Source organism: Balaenoptera borealis (genome assembly GCF_965194805.1).
Source record: "Balaenoptera borealis genome assembly, chromosome: 19".
In the NCBI taxonomy this organism is placed as follows: domain Eukaryota; kingdom Metazoa; phylum Chordata; class Mammalia; order Artiodactyla; family Balaenopteridae; genus Balaenoptera; species Balaenoptera borealis.
This window is the reverse complement of record NC_138878.1, coordinates 14,980,965-14,996,247: the sequence shown is the minus strand read 5'-3', so window position 1 is coordinate 14,996,247 and position 15,283 is coordinate 14,980,965. Positions and strand designations below refer to the sequence as shown.

General features: G+C 43.2%; 1 protein-coding gene across 1 annotated transcript in view; it reads left to right on the top strand.

Moving 5' to 3' along the window:
* ZFHX3 (zinc finger homeobox 3) overlaps positions 1 to 15,283 on the top strand; it is a 423,800-nt gene that overhangs the window by 105,527 nt on the left and 302,990 nt on the right. The window lies entirely within an intron of this gene.

Below are 15,283 nucleotides of genomic sequence, written 5' to 3'. Positions count from 1 at the left end.
ACGTGGAGCATCGAGGGAATAAAAGGGCAATGACCAGCCAAGCTGAAGAGTCCTGTCATTCCTAGTGGCCTGTGATGATTGCAGGAACTCTTATCCATTCATCTCTGGGGACATGGGGGTGAGAGAAGGTGAATTTTCATATCCCTGAGGTTAAGCATCATGCCAGGAGGGTATAGAACTAGATGCTTGCTTTCTTTTACTTCTTACCTGCTATGCCTCTTGCCCTGGCCTTTGGATCCACTGCACATCATACAGCCCTCTCTGCCACACTCTTCATTTCCTGACACTCTGACCATCAGCCAGTGGATTCCATTTTCCCTTGACTTCCCTTTCTTCCTGCTTTCCTCCATATGGGGCCCAAAGGTTGATTAACTCCTTTGGGTAAGAAAAGACACTGAGACCAGCCAAGCAGTGAGTTGAGTTGGGTGATTACATTGCAATGTTTTAATTTGCCTTTGGACAAATTCTCATAAGCTTTCCCGAGAAAATCTCCCTTTAGACGTAGTCATTTAATTTAAGAACAGTTGGGAGAGGAAGATGAGCTAAGATGACAGATGGAGGAATGCAGATGTGTGTGTCTTAGGGGGACTCAGAAGCGCTCGAGGATTTGGCATTCAGTGAAGCACAATGCCAGCTTCTACTGCTTGTGCCCATGGACTTGAGAAATTTTCAAGAAATCATTGAAATACAATGATTTTCTCAGATGACAGGCAGGTTTTATTATTTTCTCTTGTCTGTAAAATCATAACAAGGTCACCAAAAGAACTAGATACCCCCTACACACACCCCAAGTCCAGCAAACACAAAAAATAAAAATGTGAGTAGCCTTGTAGGAAGGCAAAACAAAGCAAAAAAATAATAACAAGGCTGTTGTTAGAGAGAAATTTCCTTTGGTCACATTGCTGCAAAGATAACTATTTTTAATTCCATGCTTACCCTGGTTTCCTTCAGACAGATTTTCTGAACATCCTAATTTGGTGTTCACATAATTCAATGTCTATTATTGTTTTAGGTCCACAGTTATTATTTTAATTATAATTTAAAGCTGCCTAATATACCCCGAAGTCACTGGGCACCTAAGAGAAATAAATAAAAACAACTTGCCATTTTTAAAAGCAGCATGTTTATTTGGAAGTTCCACAGGCCAATCAACTAAGACATCATAAAACCTTCAAATAAACTAAAACGGAAACAAAATAAAATGTCCAGTCTTAATGTCCTTAGAAGGCATGCAGGAGAAGGTTACAGCTAGCTGAGTGCTGGTGTGAGAGCTCTCAGAATGACTTTATTACTGGGAACCCCAGTGTACCTCTTGATGCCCACAGCCCATATCACAATCTGCACAGTCCAAGTCCTAGGTGTATAATCCTTGAGCCTTGGTGTGAAGTTTTAGTCAATGAGAAGTTGGTCTAGCAACGACTTTGGTGCAGAAAAAGAAAAGGGTGTGCCAGAGGATTGGAAATGCCCACCCACTGACTACTTCATCCATATGGTGTTGGATGACTTTCTCCAGTGTAGGTGTCAATAAAGCAGATGCAGGTCTCATTAACTCTGATATTTTAAACGTGGAATTGCTAAAATATCAAAGTCTAGTGATTTTACATTTGGAAGGCTAAAGAAATTTCAAAACAGTTCCGTAATGTTCCTACATGTGAGTTTTCCATAACAGAAAATAGTAAAATCATTTTCAAACCATTTACTGCTAGTTTTCTGCATGTAATCAGAGCTGTTATGGTTTGTTAAGCAACAAAATTATCTAGTGGGCAGGAGGTTTATGCTGCTCCAAGACCTTCAAGCTACACAGGTATGCAAATCAGTAAATATTATAGAATCCATTGAATAAGCATAGTCAGGATATCCAGAGGGAAGCATCTATTCCCTCCACCCCCAGAATGGTCTTAGATAGTTTAGGTGACTCTCTTTGGGACCCAAACAGCTGGACTGTCAAATTTGGGTCACTTCAGGTTCTAAGAAAAGGCAGAGAGTAGTGTCCTCAGGGCAGCAAAAAATGGGCTCCCAGAGATCTCCTTCCTTACTGTGGAAGAAGTAAGAATGAAAAGAAAAGAAAAAGAAAAGGAGAGGAGGGGAGGGGAGAGGAGGGGAGGGAAGGGGAGAGAAGGGAAGAAAAGATAAAGAAGGAAGTTGACCCCCAGAGAAGCAAACTCCCGTGGCTGCATGGATTAAGCAAAGAATACAAATAAGTGAAGTGGGAATGGTATAAGGCAATAAAGAGAGGTGGGGACTGTGGAGAACACGCTCAGCCTTAAGGGCAGCTGCTGCTTAACTCTAGCCCATGGTTCCCAGGCCCAATGTAACCAGAACTTTTGATTTTTCAAGAGAAGCTGGAAATATCCATTTTTTTTACTTGAAATATCTCAAATTTTGAGTATTGGCAATCAATCTGATATAAATACCCACGCAACATATGAACCAAATAAAAGATTCAACATGCCACATTCAGCTCATGGGCCATAAGTTTGTAAACTGTATGAGACGGAAGCAAGAAGTTGGGAATTAAAAGGAGCAACAGATTCTGAAGCATGGAACACAGAATTTATATTAAGGATTCTTTCATTTTCTGTCTCATATAAGGGAGAGTTTTATCAAGTCTTGCCGCTAATTCCCATCTATAAAGGAAAATAGATACTTTTTCTCTCCCATGCTATCCAATGCCCTCAAACCTAAAATAACTCTTAATCTACTTCATCCTTTCTTTCTGATTCTCTTTGTAAGTATTGGGCTGGTGAATGAATTCTGGATGTACTGAGCTAGGCAAATGCTTCAGATCTCTTAGCATTCTGAGATGGGGATGGGTCAATGCATAAAAAGTATTCGTAGAAGGTGGAAATCTGTTTTGAGCCTATTTGCAATATTTCTTGGATAAATTATAATGTATTTTATTGGTTATTTAAGGATATTATCCTTATAGCATTTCTGGCACTTGAGCTTAAAAATATTGATATTCAGCAGGTGTATCAGTCAGTTTTTACTAGGTAATGCTGCATTAACAAACAACCCCCAAGCCTTAGTGACTTAAAATGCAGATACATTTTTCATGTACAAAATTACATGAAAGTAATCCCTCTGTCTCACCTTGCTCCATTTCATCTAAATTACGTGGTTGTATCTTTGCTCCACTTTGTCTTTATTCTGAGTCCTGGGCTGAAGGAGCAGCTCCTCCCTTGCTTCAAAACAATATCCTGCTGGAAGGGAGAAAAGGAACAACATGATGGCTTTTAAGGCTTCTGCTCAGAAGTAGCATACATCACTTCCTCTCACATTTTATTGGTGGCCAAAACTAGTCACATGGCCAAGCCTGATGTTGACGAAGCAAGAGAAGTATTACCCTCTCACAGGGAAGGGTGACATTTAGGAACAATGAAAATCTCCCATAGAGGGTACTGCCTCAGGGACTTTGAAAGGGAAAAATAAGGGGAAGTTCCACAACATCTCCTGTTGGAGAAACAGAACTAGTCCTCAGACTCCATTCTGCCCTTGGTAGGGACCATTGAGGTCATTTGAGCAGTGAGTGGTTAAAAGATGGTACCTGGAGTCAGACTTCCTGAGTTCAAATCTTGGCTCTACCATTTCTTGGCTGTAGGACCTTGTATATATTGCTCAACCCTCTTGTGTCTCGTTTATCCAATGTAAGCCACCTGTCTCATAAGGCTATTGGGAGGATTCAGTGAGTGAAGATATGTATTTATATGTGGAGAGAGAATACTTACAACAGTGTTTTGCTCATAATACGTATTGACTATTACTACAGTGATGACGACGAGAAAGCTGTTGGCTCAGATGCATCTCAGCCACCTGCTCACCCCTCTGTAGCTAGATTACTCCAGGTCATTTTGACTTTAAGTATCCCATATGAAAATGCATGTACTTCTGGAAGGTCTAAACCCTTAAGTTTTTATCGACTAATACCTTGCTGGGGAACACTTTGAAAGCAGGTTCCAGCAGGATGAGATATAGGAGAGGGTCCTGGAGACAGTGAGACAGAGAAAACAGAAGCTGGGGAACAAGGACCCCCAAAGTAAATTTGCCACACCTGATGGTTTTACCGAGAGCTACTCTGACCAGACCGGTAATTCTCATCCTTGGCTACATATTAGAATCAAGGGGGTGCTCAGACCATACCCTAGACCAGGACATCCAGAATCTCTGTGGGTGGGATTCAGTACTCTGAACATCTTAAAGCGCCCCAGGTTCTTTTCATGTAAAACCAAGGTTGATTAGCCCAGGAGCAGTCTGCCTTCCACTCAGAGCACCTGACTGCCTTTTCCTTGGTTCAAATTTTGCTCCATCATGGATCTGCCTTAACCCCAGTTTCTCCAGCACAGTCCAGATGAACTGACTAGGAGAGGAACATTTGCTGACAAAGAAGAGGGAGAAATATGGCCAAAGTCGAGCATTTGTCTTTCCTTTCCTCCTGATTGATCACTTTATACAATAATAAAACTTTTAAAAGGTTGAACCTGAACTGAGACTGTGACTGTGACACAATTAATCCAACTCTTGAAGAATCATGTTATATTATGTGCTTCAAGCGTTGATCTACTTCACTAAAAGTTGGCCTGAAATACAACCTAGACCCAAGATACTGGATCCATAAGAAATGGCTAGGATGCTGTCGATTGCTTTGTGTCTCCATGTGATATGTGGCCGTGCAGCTGACCAGACCTTAAAGCAGGACAAGTTCTAACACATCACAGAGGATGTCACCAGACTCCACCTTGCCCCAGATTGCTGGGAGTGGAAGTACAGAGAAGAGAAGGCTGAGTATGGTATGATCCTCGAACCTGCTATCACTGCAACTACATAATGATGATATTCATCCACAAGGCTCCCAGGCTCCCTACCTGTTCTTGAATTGAACGCAGACAGTACCAGCATCCCTGGTACCATAAACTCTTCCCCATGGAGGTACATTTTTGTGGTCCTCTCTAAATCTAAGTTTTATAGGACCAAATGCATCCCCCATTTTAACTCACCAGTAATCATCAAGTCAATAACAATATCTAGCATCTCTGGGCAGTGCCTTCCAGTTAGCCAAACACTTATAAGTCCCCAGACTCACTTGAGCCTCACAACAGCCCCATGAGGTAGGTAGGTGAGCCAGGATTCGTGATCCCCGTTTTACAGAAAAAGAAACTTGCTGGGGAAGTGAAGTGAATTGCCAAGGTCATGGAACTCGTGGTGGAAATAGAACACCTGAATTTAAGACTTGGATCCTTTGGCTTCCTGCAACTTCCAGGCACCATGGGAGACCACAAAGGAAATCAGACCTTGCACTGGCCCCAGGCAGAATCGCATGACAAGCTCAGCTCCCTGGATGTCAACTCCATCCACTTCACCAGCCTTCCCCCTCTCTTCCAGGCGTCCCTCCCACTCTGTGCTGTCCCACTGCATCACCCACGCTTTCACTAGCATCTCCAGAAGTCTCTCTCTGTGCTCCCCCCTTTGAAATTTCCCTGTGGTTTTAGCTAGCTTAGTGAAAATACAGATGTGCCCTCAAAGCCCAGCTCATCCTTGAGACCTAGCTGTGTGACCTTGGGCAAGTTACATTATGCTTTTGAGTTTCCTTCTCTGTAGAATGGGTGATTACTAGTACCTACTTCTTATGGCTGTATGGAGGATTGTATGAGCCATGTACCTGAGGCACTATGGTCAGTGTCTAGCATGTATTAGGCACTCAAAAAGGGCAGTTGTTTTAAAACCATTTATATTTAGTTATTAATTTTATATAATAGGAATAATAGCTAGCGTTTTTCAAGACCTACTATGTAATGACATGTATTGCATTGTTCTCAGTACTCTTGATGTATTCTTTCATTCATTTCTCATGACAACCCTATGAAGCAAGTACTATTATTACCCCGCCTTACTGATGAAGAAACTGAGACACAGAGAAGTTAAATAGAGCCAGCAAGGGCTAGACCCTGGATTTGATCTAAGTGGTGTAACTCTAGAACCAGCACTCTCCATTCAGACACAATCTCCACAAACCTTTAACATTGCTTCTTATCACTTGAATTTTTAAATAACAATATCTTTGAATAAAAGAAGTACCTTAAGCATACACATGGAAAGGAGTGAATCTATAATGGTGAAATATCAGCCATTATAACAAAGAGGACAGACAACAGGTAGAAACAAGGGCTTTCTGGGTGCTGCTAAAATTATACGATGAATATATTTTTTAAATTGAAGGAAGGAATCACAAGAAAATGTTAACAGTGATAGTTATTGTAGAGCAGAACCAAACTCGGGTGAGGAGAGCAGGGTTTTTCATGTTCATTTTGTTTTTTGTCTGTATTATTTGAGTTTTCAAACCCAGCTCCACACATTGGTTTTGTTTTATACCAACAGGATTTATCAGAAAAATAAAACTATTGCTCTGTTTTGTTACTTGATCTTTTCTTCCTTGTATACTCCACATTAAAAATTGAGTCGTTTTTAAATATTATACCATAAAACCAACCACTCTCCCCACTCCAATGCCACGCCCTCAAGCTGCTGATCATCTCAACACAGAGATAAGACAGAGCAGAGGAAAGAACTAGAGCGCCCAGCGAGATGGGTTATAATTAAGTGCCCGAGAATGCAGAGCCATCTCTTGAGACCGTAGGAGTCCAGCTCTCTTCCCAAACATGGTATTTTCCCTGATGTTTTTTTTTTTCTCCACCAGAAATTTTCCACTTTAATTATGTGGGTTAGGTTAGAGGAGTTCACCTTCGGAACTTTAAATGCGCAAACAGCTAATCCCTTCCATAAGACACATTTCTGGGAAAGCCCAAAGATAAATGTTTACAGCCTGTGCTGGAAGAATAGAACCCAGTGAAATTCAAAATGATTTAAGCATGATGTGCCCATGCCTGAAGAAACAATTTAGAGAGACTCTAGCCTCTATGTTCTGGAATTCTGGCCTTCGTTCTCACTAAGAATGGAATCACTGGCAATGCTCATAGGTTAGATTTTCGCCCCCCTTTTCCTGGTTTTTCCTTCAACATGAGAAGGATGGTAATTAAAACCATACTTGAAATATTAAGTCTACTACCTAAAGGAATGAAGTTTATTGAAGTTGCTAGGCGTTAAGTACAGAAACTCAAAATAGCTTGCGCACACTCCCCTCGGCATATACCCAAAATATTGGTCGAGAGGAACCCAAGCGTCGAGGTGGCACGCGTGCACACATACACGTGCACACACACACGCACACACACACACATCAATACATTGATATATCAATAAATGGAAGGCATTTCTCAAGTAACTAACATTTGACAAGCAGAGAGCAAAGATGACCTCCCTAATTAAGGTACTTAGAAGGGCCAGTTACTCAGAAAAATTATTAAATGTTGTCATAAGGGCATGGAGAAAATAAGGACCAATCCTAGGCACCACTTAACCTCTTTAAGACAGTTTCTCATCAATCATGTGGGGTCGGTGATTGATGGGAGGATGTGGGGAAGGTATAAGGAGATAACCTGGCATGATCCCCGGCACAAAGGCAGGAGGTACGTAGTGTCAGGCCCCTTATTCCTGGGGATCTCATGGTGGTTCAGCTGATAAAATATGAGCACTCTTTCTCCCTCCCCCTGGGGCTGGCTGGAACCTACAGGTCAATCCAGGTAAATTCCAACTATGCTCAAGGAGTATTCCGTCACCATCCTTTTCTCCTCACCTAAGGTCATAAAGAAAGGGCAGTGTGGTGTCGTGGGTAAAGCTCGGTCCTGCTTTGGACATGAGGCAGCTCTCATCGCCATCCCAAGGGTTGTTGTGAGGCGTGACTGCGATGCTGAATGGCAGGTGCCCAGCGGGCAGCAGGGTCTTAGCTGCTCTGGGCTGCTCCGCTCTCCAGGGACCCCATGCACCCCTGCACAGCTACCCGGATGGCCTGCAGGCTGGTTATGGACCCAGACCCACTGAGACAGCACACCAGCGTGATGAGGGCTGCTGCCGCTCCCTGTTTCCCATCACTCGTTTGGCCTGGGATCCCCTCTGTTCGGTGCTTTCTAAGGAGTTGACGCTGCGGGCAGCCCAAGAGTGTCTTGAAAGGCAGTAGGGACAAGAAATGATTTCCTTATATGTTTGTTTTCAAATTCCTTGAAAAATTCCTTTAGGAATTTCTTGGAGCACACTACCTAGTGCATAGAAGCTACTCAATAAATGTTAATGGGGAGTTCCCTGGTGATCCAGTGGTTAGGACTGATTGCTTTCACTGCCATGGCCTGGGTTCAATCCCTGGTCAGGGAACTAAGATTGCACAAGCCACGCAGCAAAAAAAGAAAGGAAATTAAAATAACAAGTAAATAAATAAATAAATGTTTATGAATGAACCATAATTCATGCTACCAATTATTGAGCTGCTATTATGTGCCAGGCCCTGTACTCCAAGAGAATCTTAACTGTCTTATTCTATTTTAACTCCACAAGTGGGAGAAAGGCACTAGAGTTTAACAGAAAAAAGACCAGGCTTGGGGATTATAATTTGAACTGGCTCCCCATCCTTCATTCTAGCTCAGTGACTTCTGGGAAAGTATTTAAATTCTCTGAGCCTCAGTTTTCTCATCTGTAAAATGGACATATTATCTACCTCCTAGGATTGCTGTGAAGATTAAAAGATAGATCGTTAAGTAGGTAGGTAGGTAAGTAGATAGATAGATAGATAGATAGACAGACAGACAGACAGACAGACAGACAGGTAGATCTTTTATATGTGTGTATACAAACACACACATATAAAATCACATAACACAGTGTCTAGAACCTAGAATATGATGTTAAAAAACAGATGAAAAATGGTATAACAACCCAGTGAGATGGGGGTTATTACCCCCATTTTATACATGAGAAACTCCTCAGAATGGCATCCTTTGACAGAAGTCCATTCAGTCTCTTCCACTGATAAGGAGTTTCTTTGTTTGTATCATGAATGAGTAGGGAATTGATCTGGAGCCTTAGAAAAACCCAAGATTGAGGGAACAAATGGAGAAGGTTATTCCAGACAGGCTCAGACCTTACAGAGGCTTGTGGGAAGGGGTGGTGTAGACAGACTAGTGAGAGAGCAAAAGAAATACTAGCCACATTTTTCTCTTCTCCTCCCATATAGAATGCTTGAGTGTGAGCCAACTGGTGAATTTATTCCCAAGCCTATACTGGAAGACCTGTTATTTATTAAGCAACTAAGCTGAGATCCAGGGTAGGAAAATGGTTAAGAAAAAGTGCTCTGGAGTGATCTGCCTAGGCTTGAATTCCAGCCTGTCATTTACAAGCTGTGTGACCATGCGGAAGTCTTTTAACCTCTCTGAGCTTTGAGTTCCACATTTGTAAAATGAGGATAATAATAGATCCTACTGCAGGGCTGCTTTGAGAATTATACGAATTAACATAAGCAGAGCCTATGCCATGCTTATACCTTGTAAGCGTTCAATACATCATAATTTTTATTGTTGTTACTATTTTTATATGCTTTGTATACATAGTCCAAGATATGGATGGATTAAGCAATGGGCCAAATCACAAAACTACTAGCAACCGGTAGACACAGGATTCTAAAAACCAATCCCCCTGTACCAGTCAGAAAGGGTTTGGTTATGCTGGGTAACAAACAGGCCCAAAAGTTCAGCGGTGTGACATAATCGAAGTTTATTCCTCACTCACACAAAATCCAGTGCAGTTTTGGACAACTATCCATGTGTTAGCTTAACATTCCAGGGGGTTTTGCTCTTATCCATATGAACACAAGCACCTGTGATCACAGTGGCAAGTGAAGAGCAGGAAAGTTGTTCACTAGCAATTAAATGTCCACCCAGAAGGGACACACATTTCATTGGCCCAAACAAGTTACATAGTCATACCTAATTCAAGAAAGAGAAGTGCAATCCTGAGCACTTGCAAGTTCAGAAAACAAGTTATCAGTGAGCACCAAATCTCCCAAAGCCAGTCTCTTAGCAGCTCAACATTGCACCATTCTGCCTCTCTCTGTGAATGGCCCAGCCTTTGGTCAACTTTCTCTTACTGCAGCAGTTAGTTTCAATACCCCTTAAGTGCAGAGAAAAGCATCAAGGTTTTAAATGAACTAATTAATCAGAGACTGTTTCACAAATCCCAGCCTGGCGCTTGTCCCTTTCCTTCCCATCAGCCGCATTCCGTGGTCCATGGCTGTCCTCCAATGCACCCAGTCAGCTCAGTCAAGACCAGGGCCACCCATCCCTCTGTTCGGGGGCCTCTCTTCTTCCCCCATCCATCACCAGGGCCCTGTGATCTCACCTGTCGATGCCCAGCTCTTGCTTGATATCTCAGTTCTGGAACCGAGATGCTCCAGCTGCTACCTGGGAAGGCTGTAGCCCCCAAAATATTTAGTTAGCAGCCATTCAGTTAAGTGGAATTGGCTTTTTATCGGCTTTCCTCTGTACGGCTGCCACCAGCGAAGGCTGCTTCCTCCTTCCCTCTTCTCTGCCTGTCAGTTCACTCCACATTCCTATCGGCAGCCTTTAGCTCTGATCAATACTAACCGCTGTGTAACAGCTCACGCACGGCTGCTCTGGTCTGCATCGATCAGAACCTTCTTCCAACAGGTAGTCAGCTATTCGAGGCGATGACTTGAGATAAACACCTACTTTTACTTCAGGCTAATTCATTTCAGGTGGATTTCAAGGAGGCTCTGCACACCGTCTCTGTTAGACGAGCTGAAGTCATAGAGTCAAGATCAACTCCTCGTGTGCTCGAGACCCTAGGAGAACTTTCTTCCTCCCCCCTCTTTCCCCCTTCCCTTGTATGTTGTAAGTGCCACTTATAAACAAGATACCAAGACTTGGGACATTGAAAATGCCACTTCGGGAAATGTGTCAGCCAGCCATCCCTCTTTACTTTTAAGAAGATGCATCCGGGACTGCAGGAAACCCAGGGCTGCCGTGGGGACAGCATTGTCGCCGGGCAACCAAGCATCCTTCCAGCTTCCCCAGAACTAATCTCACAATATCCTGCAACCCTGGTCTCTTACCACCACAGGGGGAGGTCCTTGAATTCCTCCCCATCCTTATTCCAGGCTCACCAGTGAATCTGCCAGGAGCTGATATTGCAAAACCAGTTATTATTTTGCAATTGATTAGGGGTTGGTACAACTTCATGGCATTTGTGTTATAACTAGAAAACACACAAGACTGGATGATGTACACTTTTGTCCAACTTGTACATTAAGTGTGGCTGAATGGTCCATCTGATACCATCGTGACCCTTTCACCTGGGTCCCAAACCTCTTGTCCTGTTTCTCTTTCTCCAGCACCACCCCACACTTGATACACCCAGTTCATCAGTCCCCTCGTTCTGTTGAGCCTTCCCTTGCGTGCAGTTCTAATATCCTGCCCTTCATCTCGGTTGTTGTCATCTTATTCAAGCCCTCATCTCCTGGTGCTTGGACTACTGCAGTATCTTCTAGCTGGTTGCCTGGCTTCCCGTTGTTCCCTGCTTCGTTAATTTCATGCCGCACAAGGATTTATCTTCCTTGCACTCTGCCGTGACTGCCTTTCTCTTCTCAGAAATCCTCGGTGGCTTCCCATCGCCCATCAGAATAAAGGCACATTCCTCAGCCTATCATTCTGGTCTTCAGTAGTCTGGTCCTTACCTCGCTCTCTCCAGACTGTCTCTTGCTACCCTCCGGCAGAAACCCCACACTCTACTCCATCTGGATAACTCCCTACTTCCTCTATAAGAGTTTTCTAGCTCTGTGCCTAAAAAAAAGAAAGTCACGCCCCACACTGCCTTTGAAATGGGTTCAAATCCTGGCTCCCTTACTTATTAGCTGTGTGACCTCAGTTGGGTTACCTAACTTCTCTCTGCCTCAATTTCTCACCTGTGAAATAGGGATAATAATAGTACTTACCCCATAAGATAGTTATGAAGATTAAATAAATTAACGTACATAAGGTATAAAGAATGGTACCTGCACATAGTAAATTCCAAATAAATATTTGCTCTTATCATTTTGTTATTATTTTCCCAACCCCTCCAAAGCATATCTTGTCCATGAATATTCTCTAGGTCACCCTAGCAAAAAATACTCATTTCCTTTTCTGCCTCTTATAGCCCTTGTTTATAGATGAATGATATTTCATCATAATTACTGGGTGTCAGGTACATGCCCAGTTCTTTGATGCACATTATTCGCCCCAGATCTACTCTCCCTCCTTCATCACCTTACTTTTCGCCACAGGAGGCTGATCTGTATGTCCAGTGGCTCCTAGTTGGATTTGGCCAACCAGGAACCCTGGCAGGAAATAAGGAGGAAAAAGTGTGGGTCCGAGTTTTTATTCCTCCAGCTCCTTCTCAGACGTGTCACTGCGGAACAGCTCCATCTCTCAACTCGAGGTCATGGCTCCTGCCAGGTGGCCCTCTGGACCCTGCCTGCTGTGTCTCCAGCTCTTGGTCACCTCCTTGTCTTCTCACACCTTCGGTGATAACATGGCCCCAGGGCACTGCACTCTCCCTTGTGGGTCCCTGAACCCTGACCACACCTTTGTAAATACAATTGTTCCTCTATAAACTATACCCAAATTATCCTAATTCCAATGTGCCACGCTGGGTGACACAGTTCTCATTGCAACCCTATGAAGTAGGTGCTGTCATTTTTACCAAAGAGGCCCCAGAGCACATCATGCGAGTGATGGAACCACATCTGCCTGGCTCCGAAGCCCATACTCTGAATCATTCTGAATCACGCTGTTGTAATAAGGTGTAAGTAAGGTGGCTATTTCTCTATGGATTTCCACACCTCTTTGTCAGAATGTATGAGTTTGCTTTTGCCACATGAAAGAACACCCCAAAACTTAGAGGCTTCAAATGACAATCATTTATTAGCCCACCTTTCTGGGGGTTGGCAATTTGGGCTGGGCTCAGCTGGGAAGTTCTTCTGCTGGATTTGCCCAGTTTTGCTTGTATGGTGCAGTCAGCTGGAGGATTTTCTGAGGCCTGGTGGTCCCTGGTGGTGTCACATACAGGTCTAGCATGTAGGGGGTGTCCACAGGGGTGACCAGCTACATGTCCCCAGTATCCAGCAGGTTAACCTAGACTCCTTCACATGGTGGCTGGGTTCCAAAAAGGGCAAAAGAGGGCCAGCCTCAGTGTTCAAGCACTTTTCAAGCCTCTGCTTGCATCAGGCTGTCTAATGTCCCATGGGTATAACCCAGATTCAAGGCCTGGCAAAATCTACTCCACTTCTTGGGCGGGAACAGCTGCAAAATACTTCAGCCATTCTGTTTTCAATCTACCACAAGGGACACTCCTATCTGGAAAGATCTATGCCTTGACAACTTCATATCCTGTATCCTCATAACCCAAGTCAGAAAAGCAATATGGGCAGGTTCTGTGTTTAGGGGGTGGGGAGTATCCGCTTTATAGCTTGGTGAACATCTGACACTCTTCCTGCCTGTTACCACCAGACTGAAAATAATTCTGAAAGGGAAGTCTCTTAAAACTTAGCATGAGGGAATGGAATTTTTTTCTAATTAGGCTTCAGCAGAATTTTTAAAAGAATCTTTCTTTTCTTCAGTTGCCTCTCCCTTGTTATAAATTTTAACTCCACCCAGTGGCATACCACAGCCAGCCCTGCTTCTCCTCCCCGGCCTTCCACACCACTGTTTGCTTGGCAGCAATGCTCAGCTCACTTTGCCACAGAAGGCAGAGGGAGAAGGCTTGTTTCCTGCATTCCTCACTTCCTCTTTTTTCCCCTCCATTCCTCTTGGAGCTCATCCTTGTCTGCTTATTCCTGCTCTGCACCCATCTGGTACCCTCTCAGGATCAGGGTTCTAGGAAAGGCTGAAAGGTTAGCCTATAGGGCTGCTCTGTACAGCCCCCCAGGTTGGGCACTGCACACAGTAACCAAGAGACTCAGCCAAAAGACGGGACCTCCAGGAAGCCCTAAGATAGCATATCAATCTAGAAAGTAGTTGTACATGAAAGTTCACTTTGAAATACCTGTGATATCATGAACTTGATGTGGTTAGCCATTCATTAATTTATTTCACAAGTACTTACTGAGTACCTACTATGTGCCAGGCACTGTGCAGGCCCTGGAAAATAAAACATGGTCCCTGCCCTTGAGAAACGTATAGTCTGGGGATAGGTGGGAGGGAGACAGACACATGAAGCGACCATATCGGTTAATGACATAAGTACTATGTAAGAGGGTGTCATGAGAAGCCAGGAAGCCACTGCACCTAGCTGGGTGACCAGGGAAGGGTTTCTCAAGGAGATGAAACCTGGTAGGGTCTAGTCCAGTGCTGTCCCAGTAGATGTATACTACCAGCCATGTATGTAATTTAAAATTTTCCAGTAACCACATTTAAAAAGTGAAAATATACAGGAGAAAATCATCTTAATGTGTATTATTCAAACCAATATATCCAAGATATTGCTATTTCACAACCTAATCAATATAAAAATTATTAATAAGATATTTTACATTCTTTTTATTGTACAAAGTCTTTGAAATACAGTGTGTATTTTATAGTTACAGAACATCTCAATTTGGACACCAACTTCTCAACAGTTAAAGTAAAATGTAGTCCTATCAAAGCAATAAAGGTGTGTTTAATAGAAACATATTTTATATTGTTCCATATATATTTTTTAATTTAAATTAATTTAAATGGCATAAAATTAAAAATTCAGTTTTTCACTTCCACTAGCCACATTTCAAGAACTCAGTAGCTATGTGTGACTTGCGGCTGCCATATTGGAGAACACAGGTCTAAAAGGATAAATAGATGAGAAGCAAAGAAAGTGGAGAGGATTGGGCATTCTTGGCAGGAAAAAAAAAGCAGTGTCAGCAAAGGCATATAAAATTGTATGGGGTTTGGACGGAGCAGTTTAGTATTACTGTGGCATAATGGGCAAGGCTAGTGGTGGGAAATCAGCCAAATGTGGAGGAAGAGGCAAGAGACAGTCAAATGAGCCTTGAGTGCTCCAGAAGAATCAAGGATCATGTGTTTCGTAAGAATGTACTTAATATATGAGGGAAGTTGAGCACAGAGAGAAGTCTCAGGTGTAGGCCCTGGCTGAGGCCACTAAACCCTAATGTGAAGGAAACCACCCTCCTGACAGCCTAGGACAGAGGCTCGGCAAGTCCACATCTGAGATGATGGAGCTTGGCAAAACAAAGTATGGAGTGGAGGAAGTATGTATTTCCTACAACCAGCAGAAGTCAACTCAAACGTACTTCAGTGAGGGGTTTTACTGGCTCAAAGGGAACAATCCAGAGGTAAGGCAGGCCCTGTGGCTG